Source organism: Triticum urartu, chromosome 7A (genome assembly GCF_056163025.1).
Source record: "Triticum urartu cultivar PI428250 chromosome 7A, HENAU_Tu73, whole genome shotgun sequence".
Taxonomy (NCBI): domain Eukaryota; kingdom Viridiplantae; phylum Streptophyta; class Magnoliopsida; order Poales; family Poaceae; genus Triticum; species Triticum urartu.
Window position 1 is genome coordinate 477,958,341 of NC_141879.1, and position 24,793 is coordinate 477,983,133.

Below are 24,793 nucleotides of genomic sequence, written 5' to 3' on the forward strand. Positions count from 1 at the left end.
AGAAGGTTAATTAATTAGTAAAGGGAAACTAGCTAACTCGCATGCATGTGGACGAAAGAATTATAATTACGGTGGAAGACAAACGTACCAAAAGCATGATGATTCTATGCAAAAACAGTGCCACGAGTGGTGGCAGCAAACACAAGACCCTCGTATTGAATTGCATCACAATACTCATCTATGTACAGAAATTGATTTTTCCGCAATATCCATCGAGGCATGGAAGTAAGGAAGGCAACAAGCTTGTCGAAGATAGCAACAACTTCATAGTTCGTGTAATCCCAAGAGCAGTTGGGAACTTGACAAATTGCTATCTTCCGTAGACTACAGTTACCTTGATCGTATTTGAACTCACGTAGATCATCTGCGTGCTCAACCTCTGGGCATTCTGAGATTTTTGGAAGTGGAACCCGGTGATGAGTGTACACATTCACAAGTTCCCACTCGCAGTTGTACCCAATCTAAACAACCCAATCTTCATTTGCGCCTGCCCAAGCCTTGCCCTCAAGCGATGGCATCTTAACATCACACGTATCATTATCAAGTGGCATCAACTTGCACAAGGCGAGGCTTCCGTCGTCCCTGCGCTAGTGAGCAGGGTCACGGTGAGGAAGATAGGGGAGATCAAATCGCTCCTGGTCCCTTGGGTTCCTTGTAGTGATGTTATTAGTTGAGTCGAGAATGGTCTTGAACGAACCTGCCATGCTAGCCGAGGTGGTGGAATGTTCACAGGATGTTGGAAAGACAAGAAGGTTAATTAGTAAAGGGAAACTAACTAACCCGCATGCATGTGGATGAAACAATTATAATTACGTTGGAAGACAAACATACCAAAAGCATAAGGATTCCATGCAAAAACAGTGCCACGAGTGGTGGCAGAAAACACAAGACCCTCATATTGAGTTTCATCACAGTACTCATCTGTGTATAGAAACTGATTTTTGAGCAATATCCATCGAGTCGAACCTTGAAGGACGGCAACAAGCTTGTAGAAGATAGCGACAACACAAGCATTCCTATAACCCCAAGAGCGGTTGAGAACTTGACAAATTTCTATCTTCTGTAGGCGACAATCACTAAGATCGTAGTTGAACGTATGTAGAATACCAGTGTGCTCAATCTCTGGGCAGTCTGAGACTTTTGGAAGTGGAACCCGGTGACGATTGTACACGTTCACAAGTTCCCACTCGCAGTGGTACCCAATATAAACAACCCAATCTCCATTTTCTCCTGCCCAAACCTTACCCTCAAGCGATGGCATCTTAACATCACTCGTATCATTATCAAGCGGCACCAACTTGCACAAGGCCAGGCCTCCGTCGTCCGCATGCTAGTGAGGAGGGTCACGGTGAAGAAGATAGGGGAGATTAAACCGCTCCTGGACCCTTGGGTTCCTTGTAATGATTTTATTAGTTGAGTCGAGAATAGTCTTGAACGAACCTGCCATGCTAGCCGAGGTGATGATGTCGCATCGATCAATGAGTTCATCTACCACGTCATCATTCAGATCGGGGCAAGAATAACAGGGTCGTTTCTGGGCTATTCCTTCCATGGAGAAGACGATTGAACAATGGCAGTAGGAAGGGTGAAGGCAAATGGAGGAGGGAGGAAGAGCATGCCACGGCAGTTCCAAATTGAGAGGGAAAGGTGAAGAGTCGGTGGACGGTTGCGACGGTACATGAAGAGGCGCCCCGGCCTTGATATGTCGCCAATGTATCTATAATTTTTGATTGCTCCATGCTATTATATTATCTATCTTGGATGTTAATGGCCTTTATTTGAAACTTTTATATCATTTTTGGGACTAACCTACTAACCGGAGGCCCAGCCCAAATTGCTGTTTTTTGCCTATTTTAGGGTTTCGAAGAAAAGGAATATCAAATGGAGTCCAAACGGAATGAAACCTTCGGGAACGTGATTTTCTCAACAAACGTGATCCAGGAGACTTGGAGTGGCCGTCAAGAAACAAGGGAGGAAGGCACGAGGCAGGGGGCGCGCCTACCCCCCTGGGCGTGCCCTCCATCCTCGTGGGCCCTCCGTTGCTCCATCGACGTACTTCTTCCTCCTATATATATCCACGTACCCCCCAAACATCCAGGAGCACCACGAAAACCTAATTCCACCGCCACAACCTTCTGCACTCGAGAGATCCCATCTCGAGGCCTTTTCCGGAGCTCCGCCCGAGGGGGCATTGATCACGGAGGGCCTCTACATCAACTCCATGGACTCTCTGATGATGTGTGAGTAGTTTACTTCAGACCTATGGGTCCATAGTTATTAGCTAGATGGCTTCTTTTGTCCCTTTGGATCTCAATACAAAGTTCTCCTCGATTCTCTTGGAGATCTATTCGATGTAATCTTCTTTTGCGTTGTGTTTGTCGAGATCCAATGAATTGTGGGTTTATTATCTAGATTATCTATGAACAATATTTGATTCTCCTCTGAATTCTTTTATGTATGATTGGTTTATCTTTGCAAGTCTCTTCGAATTATCAGTTTGGTTTGGCCTACTAGATTGATCTTTCTTGCAATGGGAGAAGTGCTTAGCTTTGGGTTCAATCTTGCGGTGTTCGATCCCAGTGATAGAAAGGGAACCGATACGTATTTTATTGTTGCCATCGAGGATAAAAGGATGGGGTTTATATCATATTTCATGAGTTTATCCCTCTACATCATGTCATCTTCCTTAAAGCATTACTCTGTTCTTATGAACTTAATACTCTAGATGCATGCTGGATAGAGGCCGATGTGTGGAGTAATAGTAGTAGATGCAAAATCGTTTCGGTCTACTTGTCTCGGACGTGATGCCTATATACATGATCATACCTAGATATTCTCATAGCTATGCTCAATTTTATCAATTGCTTGATAGTAATTCGTTTACCCACTGTAATACTTATGCTCTTGAGAGAAGCCACTAGTGAAACCTATGCCCCCCGGGTCTATCTTCTATCATATTAATCTTCCAATACTTAGTTATTTCCTTTGCCTTTTATTTTACTTTGCATCTTTATTTCTCTTTATCATAAAAATACCAAAAATATTATCTTATCATATCTATCAAATCTCACTCTCGTAAGTGACCGAGAAGGGCTTGACAACCCTTTATCGCGTTGGTTGCGAGGTTCTTATTTGTTTGTGTAGGTGCGTGGGACTTGAGTGTGGTCTCCTATTGGATTGATACCTTGGTTCTCAAAAACTGAGGGAAATACTTACGCTACTTTGCTGCATCACCCTTTCCTCTTCAAGGGAAAATCAACGCAGTGCTCAAGAGGTAGCAGGCCTACATAGATGTCCGTTCGGAAATTGTACAAAAGGACTCACCGTCGTCTCACTGACATGTTGGAACGGGACCACATGTCAACGAAACATGGTGTGTAATTTCTCATGCAAAATGCGATCTGGCCGCGTTGGCCCAAGGTGCCACATTAGTTATCGACCTTTTTTTTTAATGGCGTGCCGTTTAGTTTTGAAGCATGACTAACTGGTACTATATGTAGAAAAAATATAAACTACTCTACCACCACTCCACCTCTAGTACTAGTAGTATAAAAAAGATATATAGGCTGGAGCTTCAGTGCTTTCTTGCTCAGGGCTGCGCACTTGCTTCTCACACTATCACCCTCTCTCTAGATCTAAAAAAGACATCATCTCTCTCCCTCCTCACCGATGCTCACAGATCCGTCAGGGAAGAAAAGGACGTGCAGCGTTGACGCACTCGTCGTCGGCGAGCTAGGTCACGCACTGACGACAAGGTCGTCCTCTCAAACCTAGCGCCCGCGCGGGATGGCCTCCATCCCCAAGCTCACTTTCGTAGTGTGTTCGGAGGACGACGACCATGAGCGAAGCCACTTCCCCCCGACCCTCAGGTATGCTACCTCTTTTTGAACCATACCCTTGTTCTATTGCCCCATCTACCACGTCGCTGCATGTGGACCTTTTTCCACTCCACCATCTTCCGAATTTGCTATCCTCTGCTATGCTGGTCATGCAGACGAAAACCTTAACTTGCACTATTAAAGGAAACCCTAATTCATGCAGACTAATCCATGTCTGGGTTGAATAAGGAAAGGAAGGGAGACTATACTATCCAAGAGACTAGGCATCGAACCCGCATCTAGGTTGAAAAGGGGAAAATTAGTTGCTAAGGAGAATAAAAATGGAACGTAATCCACATATGCTGCCTGGATATTTGTTGCTATCGACAACCATACCTCCCTCACCACTCTATGTGTCCGTGGAGGTACATCGTACTGGTACGCCCACTGTCCGAATGGGCCTCCAATGCTCTTATTGCCACTTTTTTGCTGTTAGTAGAATGCCAGCGGTCAAGTTAAGCAATGCTACTGCTAAAGTGATACCACATTTAACTAATGCCGCACTCAGTCTAATGCCACCGATAAATTTAAGCAATGCCATTTAATGTCACTGGATTATTTCAGGGTTAGCTGTTGATTGTGGATGTATTAAAGATTTTTCAGCTAAGGCATTCTAATGATGTTGCACAGCTAGTATACCAACGATGAATCTTGTTACTACCTTCAGATTTTTGCATTGTTAATGCTTATAGATTACATACCTCACTTTCATGATATAACTCGATTTTTTTGTATAGTGTCAAGAGGAAAGGTCAAGAGTGGGCACCTCCTCCTCTGGCTGTTCTCTTGATTCGTTCGATCAAGTTTTTATGTTTGGTCGATTATCTAGACTGGGATAGCAATTTTTAGGTCCCCTCGAGTTCGAAATGATATTAACCTTGAAGGTACATGGTGCAATTTTTTATACTCTCATTAGTTAATAATGCTAGTTACCTTCAGAGTTTTGTATTTGGTTTAATGCTCTTGGAGAACTAGTATACCAATGGTAAAACTTGTTACCTTTACATTTTGTATTGTTAATTCTTATAGAAATCTTCCAGTGCTAGAGCTTATGGAAATATGTTCAGTAAAACCATTGTACTGTACCCTGTAATAAAATAACTACACTATTGTTGCACTAGCCACTGGACTAGTGTATATTTGTACTATTCGAATGGTGTTGCATTAGCGTATGGACATATATAAAGTGTGGCAAGCTTTTCCAGATATGTGCTCAAGAAAACTACTACCTGTTTTTCTAAATACTAGACTTTTGGGTACTTTAAATTGAACTATGAAAAACGTCTTATATTAAGGAACAGAGGGTGTAGAGTTCACTCAAATTATCCCAGTAAAGCTAGTCACACCTTTGTGAAAATTAATGTTCATTATGTTATCGGAGGAGGTTTGTATGTTTATCTCTAATGCCTGCCGACTACATACCTGACATCATGATGTAATGTTAAGTCATTTCCTTGTGTACAGTGTCACTGAATTGTCAAGGCGGTGATGGCATTTTATTTTAGTTGAACTGCACAAAATATGCTTAAAAGAAGAGGAAAGGTCAAGAATGGCTCAATTTTTCAGAAAAAACTATGTATGCCTTCCTGACATCAGTTGTTGTTGCCTTATTTATTACTTCAAATAGGTGGTTAGAAACAGTCTTCCTACCTTTTCCCATTAAGAACTTGGAATGCTTATATTTGTGAGACTATGCTTCAACTAGTGCCACTTTTATAGTAATCACACTTTCAATATCTATGCAAACAGGGATGCTCGATTTTAGTGGAACTGCACAAAAAGTCCAAATGGTTCAACATTAGGAGCATGTTTTCTTTCAAACCTTTATATCCAATTGATGGCACTATCAGCTATTCATTACAAAGGTACATGGTTTGCTACTATCTTGCTACTCTTTTTGTACTGTCATTAGATAGTAATACTAGTGGTTTGCATGTGAATTTATTGCCAGGGTGGACCAACATTGGAGGTGCAAGACATGATTCAATAATTGGATGCTCAATTTTGGTTGTATCGATTTCACCTCTTCCATCACTGCGAACATGGATATCCTTGGTCTGATGAAGAATAAGCGCTATATTTCTGCTCTGAACCAGCAAATCAATTCAGTATGAAATTGTCCCGGGCAAAACATGACTGTATCAAATTGTCCAGTGCAAAACATGACAGATGCTAAGCGGAAGAGACGTGTTTAAACCGAAAATACAAGGTGGGGTACATGTTTACCAGCTGCTTGATATTTGTGCAGACAGAGATGTCTGCCCGTTGCTATTTGGCAAACAAACAAAGTGACCGCAATTTTGGTTGAACTGCACAAGAGAATAGTATAGTCAATGCATGCAGTGCCATTTCAAAATAGACACAGAAAGATTGGATTTGGAGCTTCAATGCTTTTGGAGCTTCAATGCTTTATTGGCCAACAGAAAAGTAGTACTGTAGTATTTATTGGCCAAAACTAGGTGCTTCATGGACTACAGAAAAGTAGTACTGTAGTGTTTATTGGCCAACACTAGGTGCTTCATTGCTTTTGGAGCTTCAATGCTTTATTGGCCAACATAGTCACTCCAGCTGTTGGTGAAACTAGGTACGTTTGCAAGAGGAATTGTAGACTTTACAAACAAATTTGTCTTTCACTCTGTATTGAATGTTGGCCAAGAGAAGCATCCATGTTAGTAGGAAGAACATATGTTTTTTCTAGATCTTTGCTTTTGGAGCTACATATTTGTATATGATATGTGAATCATTGAGATGCATTAACATGTTGATCTTATGTATGTGAATCGTACTAGTTGGTTTTGAATTTGGGCTACTAATGTGAACATATTACAATGCCATGCATGTAAGTCTCGTGTGAACATTTCGAACGGATCGGTTCTTACTACTGTGCACAACATGATCCTTATTTCTGTGTTCTTAGTGTTCACAAGTTACTAACAGTTCCTTATTTCTGTTCGCTCAGTGTTTAGAAGTTACTGATCGATCACTAGCTAGCCTACTAATGCGCTCTTGGCAGTTTTAGTTGCGACGCAAGATCCGAAGTGGCAGTTTTTTGAATAAAAATGCCTACCTCTGAAAAAACTGAGAAGATGCTCTGAAGAAAATGCCATGCGAATCTGAAGAAACTGCCAGCAAAAATGTTTGCAAATGCCCTATCTCCCAGCGAACGTTCATCACCTAATGCGATCGTACACGTACACCATCCGACCTACTCGATCCTACACATACATCATCTGACCTACTCTATCGTGGAATTGTCACGGCAGATGTCCTGGGTGTCAAGACTTAGTCGCGAGGCCAACGCATCTATGTGGTAGCTTGAGAGGGGTTGAGCGGGACGAGAGACACGATGTTTTACCCAGGTTCGTCCCCTCACGGTGGAGGTAAAAGCCTACATCCTGCTTCATTGATATTGATGATGATGATCACGGTTACAAAAGTGCTCTATCTCGAGAGCTATTGTCTAAACCTAACTTGTCCAACTTGTGGAACTTGTCAATCTTCCCCCCTCCCTTTGGGGAGCCCTGCCCCTCCTTATATATGTTGAAGAGGCGGTTTACATGTGGAGTCCTATTAGGATTAGGACTAGTCTGTCTCTAATACAAACCGGATATAAGTCCAGGTCTTAACTCCTTGTAAGATAAATGTTCCTCATGCCTTTCCTCTTAAACCGGCCCAGCGTTAAACGTGAACCGACCTTCTAGGCTTTGAGCCTTGTCATCCGTTGATCCCGCATGCCGGATCACCAGTGAGTCATAATGACCAGGTGGGTTGCTTGTGAACCGCCAGGTCAGGGCGGGTCGCCAGTAACTCGCCAAGTGTCGCGGGGTCTTCAGATAAACCGCCAAGTCCGGCCGGGTTAACTTCTGTCCTGTTTACACCGCGGGGTATATCCCCGACATTAGCCCCCAAGTTTAGCTTGGATTTATTCATGGTAAACTTATGCTGAAAAATAAACACAAGAACAAATTTGACAGGTTATGCTCCGGGTTAGAAATTTTTGTAAACCGGTACCTGATCATCCTTAAGTCCTTGTTATTTCCTCCTTCTGGGAAATCCAGGTCAATAGACCAGCTTCATAATCAATTTGCCGACATTGGTTTGTCACAGAGAAATATTGTGAAGAATAACTCCTCCCAAAGCACCGGTTTAAGAAATATGGGTCTGAAAATACTTATCTGATATTCAGCCGGTTTGAAGATGTAAAACTTGCCGGTTTAATATTACCAAAATGGCCAGTTTATAAATATTGATGGCGCCGGGTCATAATTGTTGTCGACACCGGGTCATGTAATTGATCTTCCTGATTTGCTCAAAACTGATAAAATGAAGATGTTCTTCCTTTATGTGCATAATACCTGTAGCCCCCAAGTCTTAAGAGGAAAACATAGTGATAACTTAAGACTTGCTCCAATAAGTGTTTCAACCTTGAAGAAATCCGATTAGTTCATCTCAATCATATAAACTGAATACTCCATATATGTAGCCCCCAAGTGCCGGGTCATTATGCAATAATGAGCAGGGACTTTGTAAATATAATCTTGTAAACTTTGAACAGCAACGTGTAGCCCCCAAGGGTCGGCTTAGTAAGATAATACTGAACGGGGACTTGATATATACTTCAATGAAAATAACATATTATAATGTAGCTTCCATCGCAGGGCTTGAACCCACGTCCACAAGGTTAAGAGCTTTGTGCTTTACCAACTGAACAATGGATCCTTCAATATTATGGACGAAAACTTGTGTACCTTGAATTGTTGACAAGAGCAATTGGTAGCCCCCAAGGGCCGGCTCATTATAATATGACGAGTCGGGTCTTCAATAAGACTAAAAATGACTTGGCATTAGCCCCCAAGTATCATGATGCATGCTTGCAGCGACATGAGACTTGCATGTAATCTCGATTTGAATAATGTAGCCCCCAAGTGCCGGGTTGTAAGCCTGCAGCGACTCGGGACTATTCCTTCCATGGTAGAATAAATCATATCCTTTGATAAAATAGTAGACATTGCGCTATAGCGACTTTGAAAACTCAATAATACCTGTTATTAATAACCATAAAAATCCAGCCATGTTGGCTATTCAAGAGAATATAATCCGGTGAAAACCTTATTCATTCAATATCATAATGAAAATTCAGCCAAGTTTGGCTATTTGAATAATATAACCCAATGATTTATAAGCGCATGATTCCAATGGCGCAATCCAAATATATATATACTGGCGACTTATAGTCCAAAGCCAGGTCGGTTGAATAAACACCGGATAATTTATCATCATATACTGGCGACTTATTGTCTTAAAGCCAGGCCGGTTTAACAAACCTGTTTCTGCATACAACAAATTTAAAGTGTCCTGGCGGTTTACCGCCGGACGGTTCATAATGCCCAACATATAACCAATGCTGTACTTAAGAATAATCAAATATGAAATATATCATACCTGTGACATTGAATCACATCGTTGGTTTACCAACTTTTTGTAGTAGAGGTAATAACCCAAATTTTGAGTACTGATAACTCCTTCCATATTGTGCCGGTTTATGATAAAACCGTGCCGGGCTGTGATAAACACCGTGTTACTCCATAAGAGGATGTTAACAACAAGGATCAAACCGGGCAAATAGTCTCCGGATTGACGTGAACTGTGTTTCGTCAATTGATTGGTTGAAAACTTTGTCGGTTTAAAGAAAACGCAATAAAAAAGAACATGCACGTACTACCTCCTTTCCGGTTTGTAGGGCTCAATTCAAAAAATGACCTACTCGATCCTACACGAATAAATAGCGGATCATGCACGTACTACCTCCTTTCTGGTTTGCAGGGCTTAATTCAAAAATCTCACCAACCAAGGTATATGATGAGTGGTGGAACCATTTTTGACAAGGAGGGAGTACCTCATCTGGATGATTCGAGTGCACTCGTTTGACCGTCATGCCAGCAGCACGGACGGCGCGCACCACTAACGGGATGGGGCGACAAGTCATAATTTCCGTTTTTCTAGTTTCCATGGCAAGCTGGCGCGCTTAGCCATGCCTGCTTATGCATTGAATTCCGATGACCGCGATGACCGTCGCGTTTCCCGCGACACGCTGGTTCTCCTACCTTCCGCCTATAATTATTGTTTTCTGGGCTTCTCTGGTGGCACCATCACCAAACTCGCCCTACCCTCATAAGCCCGCACTGCCCCGATGTCACTCGCCACTTATCCTCGCTCTCGCCACGTCCGCCATGCCCCTGTCCGTCCGTGAGAGGCGACGCCATAGGCGGTCACAGCCGAAACTAGTGTTCGGTTTTTCACCGGAAGGCAGACGGTGGGAGGAGGCATTCTATCGATCTTTAGATGGCAATGCGGAGTATGAGGAGTTGTTGGAGCGCGGCCGCCTTGCGCAGGAGCAGCGTATCACCGATTTGCGCCGCCAACAGGACATGGAGCAGCAGCGCATCGACGATCAGAGTCGCGAGCAAAGCGCCCGCAACTGGGCCGACTACGTGGAGGCCGGCGCCCGACAAATAGCCTTGGAGGCTATCGGGAACGCACGTGTTCGCGACGCCAAATTTTACTACTAGCTCATCAAGTGGGTTTCCCGCTTAGAAGCCGAAGCTTCGGTAGACCACGCTGGCATGGAAAGGGCCAACGCGCGCGAGCAATGCACCCTATCACACCTCTGGCAAGGCGGAGGACGCCGGTGCTGGCGTTTAGCATGTACCGCAGATGGCGGCTGGCATCGTCTAGTTAGCTAAGAGTAAGTTAGTACCTGTACACTACTAGACTATTAGTGGGAGTAGATAGTTAACTTGGTTATGATGGTTGTCAAAGTGGAAGTTCAGTACTCTATATCTGGATCAGACCGGTTACTTTGCTCTGAATATTGAACTTTCCGTTTGAACGTATGGAATGGGTTGTTATTTTTTTAAATGGGTTGTATTTGTCCGCCACGGGTTTAGAGGCTGACTTGTGGGCCTACCAGGTTGACGTATACACAATCAGGAGATGATTGTATGTGGAGAGGATGACAGTACGGACCCAGCAAGGTCATGGCAGTACGCAAGCAAGTGCCTCCTTATTTCTAGCTAATAAAAATGGCTCCTCCTAATGGATTTCTGACATGTGGGTCCCATGCCATTGTCAACGTAGTCAATAAACAAGAGAATTGCACAATGAGCGGCTGGCACCAGGGACCCAGCTGTCGGCATTCTGGGAACGGGGGTCCCCAGACTTGCCTTCCTGCGGCGTGGCTCAAGCGGGAGCCCAACGCGATCCATCTTCATCAGCTCAAGCTCAAAGACCCTCGCAAGGGGCCAAGCCTCGCGGGGCGGACGACAGGAAGCTTCCTCAGAGGCAGCCTCATCAGGCAGGCTCGCGAGGAGGCAGAGAGATCAAGGCAGGGGTACCTCACGAGGAACCCGTGACGCAAGCCCTGACGATCGAGACCACACGGGCGCCAGGCGGGCGCCGGCCTGCGCAGTGTCCTTGTTTCCCCTTTGGTGCAAAGGGGGCAAGCACAGGCCAAGGCATCGGGCAAAGGTTACCATTCCGGTGCAACGAGACCAAGACCAGCCGAACGGCAGGACGGAGGTCACCGTGGAGCCTAAGACGGCGTCATCGCCAGTGCTTTTGGCAGCCGAAGACCACCTTTTGTCAGGATAACTTGTACTAGATGTTCCCATTCGAAATGGCCAATTGTTGGCGCCCTTCCCGCTCATTATTTGGGGAGAGGCCCAGGGCCTCTATAAATATTGCCAGCCACCACAGAGTAGGGAGACCCCCGGAGAGATCTGGTAGAACCCCAGTAGAGAGAGAGAGAGGCGACTGAACTCAACCTAACAGTTCATCGCACCAGCTCAAGAACACCTCTCGCGAGGTTGTTCTTCCCTTGTACTGTCCATCATCAGCCCTAGAGGCAATCCACCACACCACACACTGGAGTAGGGTATTACACCACAACGGTGGCCCGAACCAGTATAAACATCGTGTCTCTTGTGTTGTTCATCATTTTCATCTTAGTTCGCACGAGAGGATCGGACGTAGATCGGTAGGGAGAGATCTCCGTGCGCACCCCAGTGTTCGAACCTCAAGGGTCTGCCGGAACCCGAAACCCGACACCAGCAGCTCGCCCAGTTATTTTTGTTTTGGGTTAATTTGATAAATGCCACTCCAAATCTGGTGATTCCGAGAAATGCCACTGCAATTTCCAAACTTTGAAAAATGCCATTTCATGCCATTTCCAGTGGCATTTTTCCATACCTGGAGTGGCGTTTTTCAACGTTTGCAAAAATTGGAGTGGCATTTATCTAATTTGTTTTTGAGACGGAAGCAGGGTGTCAACTGGGCTGTGTAGGGCACTCTGGCCTGTCTAGACAGGCTTTTCTTTTATGTTTACCACAGACCAGCCCAGTAGTTTTTTTTGTTTCTGATGATGGCTAGCCCACTTTTTGTGATTTGTCAAGTAAGTCGCTTTGCCAGGCTTGTTGGGCTGCAAATCTTGCAAGACAGGAGAGCTTCATTCGGCTGGCCGAGAAAATGGCCTATCAGTAATGAGAAATGGGCTGTACATTTTTTTTAACACATCAAACCGGCAATTAGTTTCAATTTTTTCATTTCAAGATTTTAAATTGCATTGATTTTTATGCATGGACAATTTGTTGGATTTTATATTGATATACATTTACTTTTAAAATTAGTTTGGATGTGACTCGAAATTTCAGGATTAAAAACAGTTCGGACCGCACCGAAATATGCAAAATTTCATATAATTTTTTAACCGTGGCCACAATATGGGCTGTAATGCTAACAAAAAGAATATGGGCTCCAAAAAAACATTAAGAATTAGCAAATGGGCTGTAAATTATTAGAAATAATGGCAAATGGGTTGTATGCTATTTTGCATAGATTTGAGGCTTTCCTAAAAAAAGGTTGACGCACAAGCAGTGACTGTTGGATGTCCATCCAACGGCCGTCGTGCTTCTTCAATCTCTGCTCTTCCTACTCCAGCCGCTCAAACAAGCACCGACGGGACTTCCTGCTTCCTCCTCCCGCGGCCGGCTGTGCTGTCGTGCAGGCCTCACCACCCTACCGTACTCCCATCGCTGGCCTAGCCACCCCTCTACTTACCCACACCTGCTGTTATTCTCCGGCGACGGCAGACGAACAAGTAAACCCTCGTACTCCCCTTCGCGTGGGAAATAACTGCCAAGTCTTCCCTGGCTCCGTGTCATTCCCGTCCTAGGCCTTGCCGCCGTCCACCGCCCAGGTGCTCTCGGCGCGGCGTGGTCAACGAATGACATGCATCGGAAGTGTACTGTACGTGGAGAGGCTGACAGCTGGGTCCACGGCCGCACACAAGGAAATGCCTCCTTATTACGCGCCAAATAATGATTCCTCCACCTGACAGCTGGGACCCACCGGAAGGGCCTCTGCATTTCGTGAAAAAAATGTTCCCTCGATGACAGGTCGGACCCACCAGCTATATCTTCACACGCAAGGAAGTGCCTCCTTATTACGCACAAAAAATTGACCTCCCCCTGCTAGCTGGGACCCACCATAGTGGGAGGCTGACTTGTGGGCCTACTAAGATGACGGGGACGGAGGGCTTTGTCAACTTAGTCAATATGAACGATTCTAGCTCCAGTGACCGTATGATGTCCGTTCAACGGCCGTAGTGCTTCTTCAACCTCTGGTCTTCTTGCTCTAGCCGCCCAAACAAGCGTCGGTCGTGCCGCCGGATCCTGCCTCCCGTGTCCGGCTATGATGCCACCGCTGGCCATGCCATCTCTCTATACTCACCCACACCTCCTATTATTCTCCGGCGACGGCAGCCTCACACCACAGTCGAAGCAGTCAACCCACGTACTCCCCTCTGCGTGGGCTTCCACTGGTGCGTCTTCCCCAGCTCCGAGTCATCCCCTTCCTAGGCCTTGCGTCGTCCACCGCCCTGGTGCTCTCGGCGAGGCGTGGTCAACGTGGTCAAGGAACGACTTACATCGTAAGAGTACTGTACGTGGAGAGGCTGGCAGCTGGGTCCACGGCCGTAGCAAGGAAGTGCGTCGTTATTACGCGGAAAATAATGATTTCAAAAAAAAACATTTCCCCCTGACTACTGGGACCCACCAGCTACATCTTCGCATGCAAGGAAGTGCCTGATAGTCGGGACCCACCTGTTCAAAGCATACGTAGCGTTGTCATTCTAGTCATGAACGTGTACGTACATACTGGTCGATGTAGAGGCGCGCACGTGTCGTAGTAGAGGCACGCACGTAGCATGTACACGTACGTACAATGGCCAGGGTGCAAGAAAGAAAATACGGCCACGTACGTACATACGGGTGGGGTCTCAAATACCTACTCGCGCATACGTACGGCCAGGGCTCGTGTACATGGCTGGGTCAGAACGGAGAAGCTGCGCCGTCGTCATGATCACGGGGAGGCAACCGGCTGGGTCGGAACGGAATGCGTCGTCGTGTTCATCAGGAGCCAACCGGCTTGGACGGAACAACCAATGGAAATGAGGCCTGACGTACCGCAGAACGGAGGAAACGACCTTGTGTTTGACCGGACACGGTGGAAACTGGATCATGTTCATCGGTTGGGGTTTGGCGTACCGCAAAATGGAGGAAACGGACCTCCTACGGTCGAAACGGGGTCCTGTTGATCGGGAGGGGTGTGGCGTACCGCAAAACGGAGGAAACGTACTTGTGTTGGAGCCCTACGGTCAAAACGGGGGTCCTGTTCATCGGGAGGGGTGTGGCGTACCGCAAAACGGGACTCCATGGGATACTGTTCATCTCCACCGTCGACCTCCTCCAACCTCCACGTGCTCCTATTCATCCACCGTCGACCTCCTCCAGCCTCCACATGCGACTGTTCATCCACGGGCTCCTGTTCATCCAGCCTCCACCACGCGCTCCTCCACCAGCTACTGTTCAACCAGCCCTCTCCACGGGGTCCTGTTCAACCACCCCTCCACGGGCTACTGTTCATCCAGCCCTCCACTGGCTACTGTTCAACCAACCCTCCACCGCTACTGTTCATCCAGCCCTCCATGGGGTCCTGTTCATCCAGCCCTCCACGGGGTCCTGTTCATCCACCGGCTCGATCGATCGGGGTACTATTCATCTAGCGTCAACGGCCTCTACTACCACGGGGTCCTGTTCATCCAACCCCCCACCAGGAACTGTTCATCCAAAGCCCCCAACAACGCTCACTGTTCAAACATAGGCAACATCGACTGGCTTCAGTTAGTAGCAGTAGCGAAGGAATCACTCGGGTTCAGTTAATAGCAAGGGATCGATCAATCGCTCGGGTTCAGTAACGCGTAGCCTGCAGTGCAATCGCTCGGCTTCAGTTAGAGCCCAACGCCTCGCTCGGGTTCAGTTAGAGCCCAATGCCTTGCACACACGCGCGTACGTACGAGAGAATGAGCATCGCTCGGCCCCCGACCACCCACCGTAACCGGGAACTCCCCGATATTTTCCTCTCCCTCGCTTCTACCACGGTTTTTTCTGTCATGAACAGCCCAAAGAATGTCATGCTGCTGCATCTCCGGCCCGGCCAGGACGAAAATCCCATTTTCTGTCATGATTTTTTTGTCATATAAGTAGGACCCCACCACATCTATGATGATACCAGGTTTTGTCACAATTATCGTCATAGAAGTGTCATAAGCATGATAGAAAAAAAATTGTTCAGCCCAAAATGTCATGGATGTGTCTTTTTTTGTAGTGCATAATGTCGTAGCTAGCTAGGATGCTTAGCCCACCACCTCCCACTTCATGTCAGCGGGGCGGATGCACGTAATGATACTTTGCTCATACATGCATGTCGCCATGACCTACCATAAGATGGACCAATGAATATATTGTTTGGTCAAACGACAACTGTTGTTGCTGATAAACCGCTTGGGCAAATAGATTGAACCATCATAAAAATCACATGAGAGGGACCACAAAACCAGCACCTCTTGCATGCGGCCCAAAATGATGTACGTTGGGAAGGGGTGATGTGTGTGTTCAATATAGAATAATGTACAATTTAGATGTGGTGCCTACCGCTAAATACGCAGGGTACGATGTTGGTCAAACCCAGCAACCCGAGCATGTGGGAGGGAATCCTGACAATGCATGAGCTCGAGCTTTGTTTGAGCGACATGTCACGGTGATCCGGCCCTAACACAAACTAGGAGCAATCCATTCATGGACAACACATACCCCTCGTTATAGGTCAAAGGGATGATATATATACACTCGGGGAGCCCACAGATACGCGTGTCATCACAAAAAAATGCATAAGGGAGACATGGTCGATCAGAAGACCCAATATACACTAAATGCGGCCCGAAAAATATGTATGGGTACGATGGTGTGTGATGTGTTTAAATCCATAATGCACAACTTCGATGGGCCACCAACTACATTACAAACTGAACACTGTACCCGACTCCAAGCCTGGGTCAATACGTACGATGTCAGTTTCCCAACTTCGAGGCAGCGGCGGTGGCGAGGGGGGGGGGTCGTCCCACGCATGCACTCAAACTTTACTTGGTCTAGCATGGCAGACATCTATACCCCTATATAGTGTGTGAATAACTTTGAAAGTTGGCCATTGGATGAAGCCAATCCGATGGTATAGAGATGGCATATCCGAGCGCTACTGCCCGTTGGATATCATCTACATTCCACCAGATTCTGCCACATGTACAATCTAGAAGACTACATGGTTTAAATTAAGCCTAATGCACAAACCTCAAAAACAAGCACTTCTCCTTTGTTCTAGAATCTTCCATCTCTTAATTGCCAAAACTTTTTTTTCTAAATGAATTGTCACTATTTGTTTTTACTTTATGCTTTAGAATGCACAATTCCATGAATCATAAAATAGATTTTTTTATAAAACTAATTGATTTTGAATGAGATGAACTATAAGAATTAAACGAACATCTACATCATGCATATATGACTCAAAGCTTACATGCTATAGTGTGGTATTTATCCATAATTTGGTTACCAAATCACATGCGTGCAATGCACATGTACCTTACTAGTATCAATAGGAAACCATCATGGTCAAACCCTTCTCGTTGTTGGGTAAAAGGAATAGATTTGTGTGGGCCCCACTCACTGTCGGTAAAGTATAATATATATACCTCGGGGAGCCCATAGATATGTGCAGCGTCTATAAACCGCACAAGGGAGACATGCTCGATCATAACACCCTGCCCCCTATACCTTGCATGCGACCTGAAAAAGGTTTATATAATCGCCATGACAGGTCAAGTCAATCATTATTTAATTTTTTAGAGAAAAAATAACAATAAAAACATAGTATACAAATTAGCAAAACAAGGATCCCAAGGTCTATATAATTGCCATGATAGGTCACTATAGAGATAGTTATCTCTATAATGACCGTGTCATGGCATATAAATGAAGCTTGGGATATGAAACTTCCCACCGGGTCACCCATCCTTGGACTACTCCAGCCCGAGCATGCTTAACTTCTGCGTTCCATTCGACTAGGCTAGCGGATGGGAAGCGGCCCCTTGCTGATAGGAATTGGCTCCTTGTCATTAAGGCATTTCACGTTGGTCACCCTACGGGAGCTACTCCCTCCTATCACACACATTTGTGCTTTTAGAAACTATGTGCGATATTTACATGGTCGGTGTGTCGTCGCCTAGCCTTCAATGAGCACTGACACTGATAGCGGGAAACTGATCAGAGAAGAGGCGGGAAACCGATGAGAGGAGTGGCGGGAAATGGTAGCCTGTTTAGTAAACGTAGTAGAGAAGGAAGCGTGAGCTAGCACGACGCATGCTCACAGTGCTTACCCATGTACTGCATGTGCTTTCGAAATGGCTGAGGGTTGCCATTCGATTTGGGAGCATCCAATGGTGCGGACGTATGATCCGTGGGGTTTGTGTTCTGGCCAATCAGAACGCATGACTCAGATCGCGCGCGCAGCAAGGGGGGCATCGGCCACGGTTTGGTAGGCACACGGCTTTCATTAGTGAACCGTGTGCTATTTGGAAACATTTCGTGAGAAGAATCTTGTTTTTTAAATCCCCCTAAATCCAAAACTCACCCGAAAATCGTGAAACTTGGCATGGTGTCACGACATGGCACATATATGTCAAGGAATTTTTTTCACCCATTTTGGCGCAAGTTTTATTACAAGCCTCTTACAGACCGGAGCTTCTCTCAAAGAAGCCTCATGGTTCCGATAGGCAAACGTGTCCCCCTTGTGGGCGAAACGATAATCATTGCCTCTTTTCGCCTTGTATTTTCTTCTACGAGCAACATGGAACGACAGGATATCTGTGCTAAAATTTAAACTTATTCAAGGTCCGTTTGGCCTTTTTATACACTAATTGAGTTTCCTCGGCATTTAATGTCTATAATTCAAATCTGCACTTCAAATGCATGCTCTAGTTCACCAAAATGTCTAAAAAATTATACATGTGTCCTTGGGTGCATGTTTAGGTCCCATCCCAGGAATGGGTATGAATTACATCCGTATTGACGTCCTCGATCTTCCTCAAACATTTGGAATCTCGGTTTTTAAATCCCCGTAAATCTTAAACTCACCAGAAAGTCATGAAAGTTAGCATGGTGTCACGTCATGGCACATATATGTCGTGGTAAAAACATTGTCCAATTTGGGCCGAGCTTTATTACAAACCTCTGACAAACCGGAGCTTCTCTCAAAGAAGCCTCGTGGTTCTGATAGGGAAATATATCCCCCGTGTGGGCGAAACGATAATCACTGCCTCTTTTCACCTTATATTTTCTTCTACGGGCAACATGGAACGACATGATATCCGTGCTAAAATTTGAACTTATTTATGGTTCGTTTGACCTTTTTATACACTAATTAAGTTTCCTAGGCATTTAATGTCCATAATTCAAATCGGAAATTCAAATACATGCTCCAGTTCACCAAAATGTCTAGAAAATTATACATGTGTCCTTGGGTGCATGTTTAGGTCCCATGCCAAGAATGGGAACGAATTACAACCGTACCGGCGTCCTGGCTCGTCCTCAAACATTTGGAATCTCAGTTTTTAAATCCTCGTAAATCCTAAACTCACAGGAAGTCATGAAAGTTGGCATGGTGTCACGTCATGGCACATATATGTCGTGGTAAAAACATTATCCAATTTGGGCCAAGCTTTATTACAAACTCTGACAAACCGGAGGTTCTCTCAAAGAAGCCTCATGGTTCCGATAGGGAAACGTGTCCCCCTTTGGGTGAAACGATAATCACTGCCTCTTTTCGCCTTGTATTTTCTTCTACGGGCAACATGGAACGACGGGATATCCGTGCTGAAATTTAAACTTATTCAGGGTTCGTTTGGCATTTCTATACACTAATTGACTTTCCTAGGCATTTAATGTCCATAATTCAAATCTAAATTTCAAGTACATGCTCTAGTTCACCAAAATGGCAAGAAAAATTATACATGTGTCCTTGGGTGCATGTTTAGGTCAGATGCTAGGGATGGGAACGAATTACAACCGTACCGGCGTCCTGGCTCGTCCTCAAACATTTCGAATCTTGGTTCTTAAATCCCCGTAAATCATAAACTCACCAAAAAGTCATTGATACATCCATTTTACATCATGCTTTTATATTGATATTTATTGTATTATGGGTTGTCATTACACATTATGTCACAATACTTATGCCTTTTCTCTCTTATTTTACAAGGTTTACATGAAGAGGGAGAATACCGGCAGCTGGAACTCTAGGCTGGAAAAGGAGCAAATATTAGAGACCTATTCTGCACAACTCCAAAAGTCCTGAAACTCCACGAAAGTCGGTTTTGGAATATATTAAAAATACTGGGCGAAGAAAGCACCAGAGGGGAGCCAGCCACTGTCCACGAGGGTGGGGGCGCGCCCTACCCCCCTGGGCGCGCCCCCTGCCTCGTGGGCCACCTGGTAGGCCCCCAATGCCCATCTTTTGCTATAAGGTGCCTTTTGCCCTGGAAAAAATAAGGACGAAGCTTTCGGGACGAAGCGCCGCCGTCTCGAGGCGGAACCTTGGCGGAACCAATGTAGGGCTCCGGTGGAGCTGTTCTGCCGGGGAAACATCCCTCCGGGAGGGGTAAATCGTCACCATCGATCCTCTCATCGGGAGGGGGTCAATCTTCATCAACATCTTCACCAGCACCATCTCCTCTCAAACCCTAGTTCATCTCTTGTATCCAATCTTTGTCTCAAAACCTCAGATTGGTACCTGCGGGTTGCTACTAGTGTTGATTACTCCTTGTAGTTGATGCTAGTTGGTTTATTCGGTGGAAGATTATATGTTCAGATCCTTTATGCATATTAATACCCCTCCGATTATGAACATGAATATGATTTGTGAGTAGTTATGTTTGTTCCTGAGGACATAGGGGAAGTCTTGCTATAAGTAGTCATGTGAATTTGGTATTCGTTCGATATTTTGATGAGATGTATGTTGTCTTTCATCTAGTGGTGTTATGTGAACATCAACTACATGACACTTCACCATTGTTTGGGCCTAGGTGAAGGCATTGGGAAGTAATAAGTAGATGATGGGTTGCTAGAGTGACAGAAGATTAAACCCTAGTTTATGTGTTGCTTCGTAAGGGGCTGATTTCGATCCATATGTTTCATGCTATGGGTAGGTTTACCTTAATTCTTCTTTCATAGTTGCGGATGCTTGCGAAGGGGGTTAATCATAAGTGGGTTGATTGTCCAAGGAAGGGCAGTAACCAAGCACCGGTCCACCCACATATCAAATTATCAAAGTAACGAATGTGAATCATATGAGCACGATGAAAACTATCTTATTGATAATTCCCATGTGTCCTCGGGAGCGCTTTCCTTTATATAAGAGTTTGTCCAGGCTTGTCCTTTGCTACAAAAAGGATTGGGCCACCTTGCTGCACCTATTTTACCTTTATTTGTTGTTACCTCTTACGAATTACCTTATCAAAAAACTATCTGTTATCGATAATTTCAGTGCTTGGAGAGAATACCTTACTGAAAACCGCTTGTCATTTCCTTCTGCTCCTCGTTGGGTTTGACACTCTTACTTATCGAAAGGACTATGATAGATCCCCTATACTTGTGGGTCATAAAGACTCTTTTCTGGCGTCGTTGCTGGGGAGTGAAGCGCCTTTGGTAAGTGGAATTTGGTAAGGAAAAATTTATATACTGTGCTGAAATTTACTGTCACTTGTTACTATGGAAAACAATCCTTTGCGGGGCTTGTTCGGGGTATCTTCACCCTGACCATTAGAGCAAAGAGTTTCTCCTCAACCTACTGAACCTACAGAAAATGTTTACTTTGAAAATTCCTTCAGGTATGATAGAGAAACTGCTAGCTAATCCTTTCAGAGGAGATGGAACATTACATCCCGATATGCACCTAATCTATGTGGATGAAGTTTGTGGATTATTTAAGTTTGCAGGTATGCCCAAGGATGTTATCAAGAAGAAGGTCTTCCCTTTATCTTTGAAGTTAAAGGCATTGACATGGTTTAGGCTATGTGTTGATATTGGATCATGGAACTACAACCGATTGAAATTAGAATTTCATCAAAAGTTTTATCCTATGCATCTGGTTCATCGTGATCGTAATTATATATATAATTTTTGGCCTCGTGAAGGAGAAAGCATCGCTCAATCTTGGGGGAGGCTTAAGTCAATGGTATATTCATGCCCCAATCATGAGCTCTCAAGAGAAATTATTATTCAAATTTTTTATGGTCGGCTTTCTCTCAATAATCGCTCCATGCTCAATACTTCTTGTACTAGTTCTTTTATGATGAAGACTATTGAATTCAGATGGGATTTATTGGAAATTATTAAACGCAACTCTGAAGATTGGGAACTCGACGAAGGTAAGGAGTCGTGTATAACACCTAAGTTTGATTGTGTCAAATCTTTTATGGAAACCGATGCTTTTCGTGAATTTAGTTCTAAACTAGGAAAATAGCCCGTGCGTTGCAATGGGATAAAAGATTACTGCACTCCGACACTTATAATCCAATCACTATGATTTCCTAAGAAAATAAGTACGGTCAAATATCTCGAACATGAAGAAGAAATAGCATGTAAAGCCAGCCATCTCGGCAAAAAGTCTAACAAACATATGTGTTGTTTTTTTTGGATGGGAGGGGAAGGGTATGCATTGTTTCACTTGTCCAATTTAATGTACATAGTATTGTCGAAGTTATTGAGATAAGCGTCATAACTTTTTATTATCTTAGTTGGCTAAAGCAACCCATTTAAAAAGTAGCCCAAAAACTAACTATGCAGTCGCTTCATCTATATGTTCAAGAGAATTAATCAAGCCCTCAAAAAAGAGGAAATTGGTCAAAAGCAATAAAACCAGCACCAAAAATCCCCACTGAGAGGGCTACAAGCCCATACATTCAATTCTGCCTTTTTTGTATGTGCGGACATTTCAGCTCCAAACTCAGTTCAACGATTACAGAAAATGGTTTTGACATATACCCGGTGCGTGTTCAAGAAAAGACAGAGTGCATTGTTTCAGAGCTTTGTTGAATATATGGCATGCTTCTGCTTGGTACGCTTCCAAGAACAATTATGCAAAGCACAATGGGAACATGTCGGATATATTATCCCATGGAAGGCCGTAGAACTTTTAATTTCTCCCAGTAAGGTCCATCCTTAGTCCAGCATTACAACACCCAGTTTGACTCTAGCTGTGCCTACAACTAGCATGACTAATAATCATAATTTGTTGCATCTCAAAACATATTTTCATACTGTACAAACCTCTCTCAATAAAGGTACAACACAACTATGTTAAGTGAAGGTTTTTGTTCTTTTCCTATGAACTTTTATTTCCTAGATCACAGTTACATGAATATCATATGGCTTACTAAGTTGATACTATTGCCGTCAGATTATAAGGAGGTACAGTTAAATAGTCATAGTGGGCCAACGTGAGAAGGCCACATCTAGCAGATAACCATTTGTTGAAACGCCATGAACAATCACACATAAATCCAACAACAGGACCGAAAAAAGAATTGTAATCGGTGCGTCCAACAGCTTCTAGCAACAACAATGGTTGATTAAAGAAAAGCAACATGCAATCCCCACCGAGACGCACTGCATTACCCTTATCCACAGAATATCTCCATTCCTCCGCCTCCATCTTATTCTACTGCCACCGCACGGATGTGGCCTCCGCTCGCCCATGGCCAGATCCGCTAGTGCCCCTCCGCCGACGACCAGAACTAGTAGGACCGTCGCGTCCCTCTCCTCTGTTTCCTTCCCATCCTTCTCCTTTCCTTTGTCTCTCTCTCTCCCTCACGCATCTTCTCTCTCTCACACAGGTACTTCTACAGAAGCCCCGCCATGGATGTGATGGCCTCTTCAGGAGCCCCCACTTCTGCCTGGAGATCAAGCCGCTAGCTGTCCATGGCCTCCCCAGGAACGGATCCGGGACACTTTGCCTTGTCCTCGCACATGCCCGGCCGCGGCACCGGAGCCGCCCTGCAGGTCGCGTGCCCGTCGCCCTCACCTTCACTCTTCTTCCCCTTTCCATTCTGCTCTATCCTCTCTGAATATCTCTCCCTGTTCAAGTGCAGAGGCAGTGCTCCACCGCCCGCTGCTATTCTTCGCGTTGCCCCACGCTCCCACCACTGGGAACCGGCTCCCCGCTGCAAGTCCTCGGCATTTCCGTCCCGTGTTGCCTGCAGCCGTGCCAAGCCCGACTCACAGCCATGGAGCCCGAGCTCGTCAAGCGCTTCAACTCCGCCGTTGCGCCATCTTCTTCAAGCGATCGAGCACGAGCATGAGCTCGCCCGCGCCCCACCTCTCTCTGCCGCTCCGCCCGCCGCCCGCGGCACCGGGACCCATTGCTGTCGCGCTGCCTATGTCGATGCAGTCAGCACTCCCAAGCCGTTGACCCCGCGCCAAGGGATGACTATTCCCTCCCATGCGTGCGCGCCCATGCTCCAGCCCTCCCCTCCCCATCATGTCCAGCCTGTGCCTGGACGACGGAAGCCCCTCGTTGTCCGTGTGCTCCGGCCAACTCCCCGTCACACCCGAGACCTCCTCAAGTCTTCCTGCCAAGGCCTTCGTTGCGACCAGCCTTTGACATGGGTCTCCTGCCCGCCTCAGTGCGGACGCCCGCCGCGACGCTGGTGGCAAGCGGCGGCGCATGCCCAGCGGTGGAGAATGGTAGGATAAGCGGCGAGATGCGCGTTGGTGAGCCAGTCTAATAAGAGATAAGGGTCGCGGGCATAGTTTCTAACAAATGCAGGGGGTTTACGCAAAAATGAAATGTTGTGTCCAAAGTGCCACTTAAATTGGGACTACGGATTGATGTTAAAGAAATAGAGGGGCTTTTTCGCAAAAACACCGACGATGTACGACCAGAAGCAGCAATTGCTTTATTATTAGCAAAGATATGGCCTTGACTCTGAGATAGTAGCTTCTTTCTGTGAATCATTTGCTACTCATGTTGATCTCCCTAAGGAGAAGTGGTTTAAATATCATCCTCCCATCGAAGTAAAAGTAGCTGAACCTATTAAAGTTGAAGAAAAGGCTATCACTTATAATGTTGATCCTATTGTTCCTACCGCTTATATTGAGAAACCACCTTTCCCTATTAGAATAAAGGATCATGCTAAAGCTTGAACTGTGGTTCGTAAGAGTAATGCTAGAACGCCTGCACCCTCTGAGCAAATTAAAGTTGAACCTAGTATTGCTATGGTTAAGGATCTCTTGGTCGATAATATTGATGGGCATGTTATTTACTTCTGTGATGAAGCTGCTAGAATTGCTAGACCTGATACTAAAGATAAACATAGACCTATTGTTGGCATGCCTGTTGTTTCTGTTAAAATAGAGATCACTTTTATCATGGCTTATGTGATATGGGTGCTAGTGTCAGTGCAATACCTT

General features: G+C 45.2%; 1 pseudogene; it reads left to right on the forward strand.

The window, feature by feature from the left end:
- The first annotated feature begins 22,349 nt into the window (after positions 1-22,349).
- LOC147960039 (uncharacterized) lies at positions 22,350-23,984 on the forward strand (annotated as a pseudogene).
- The last annotated feature ends 809 nt before the right edge of the window (positions 23,985-24,793 follow it).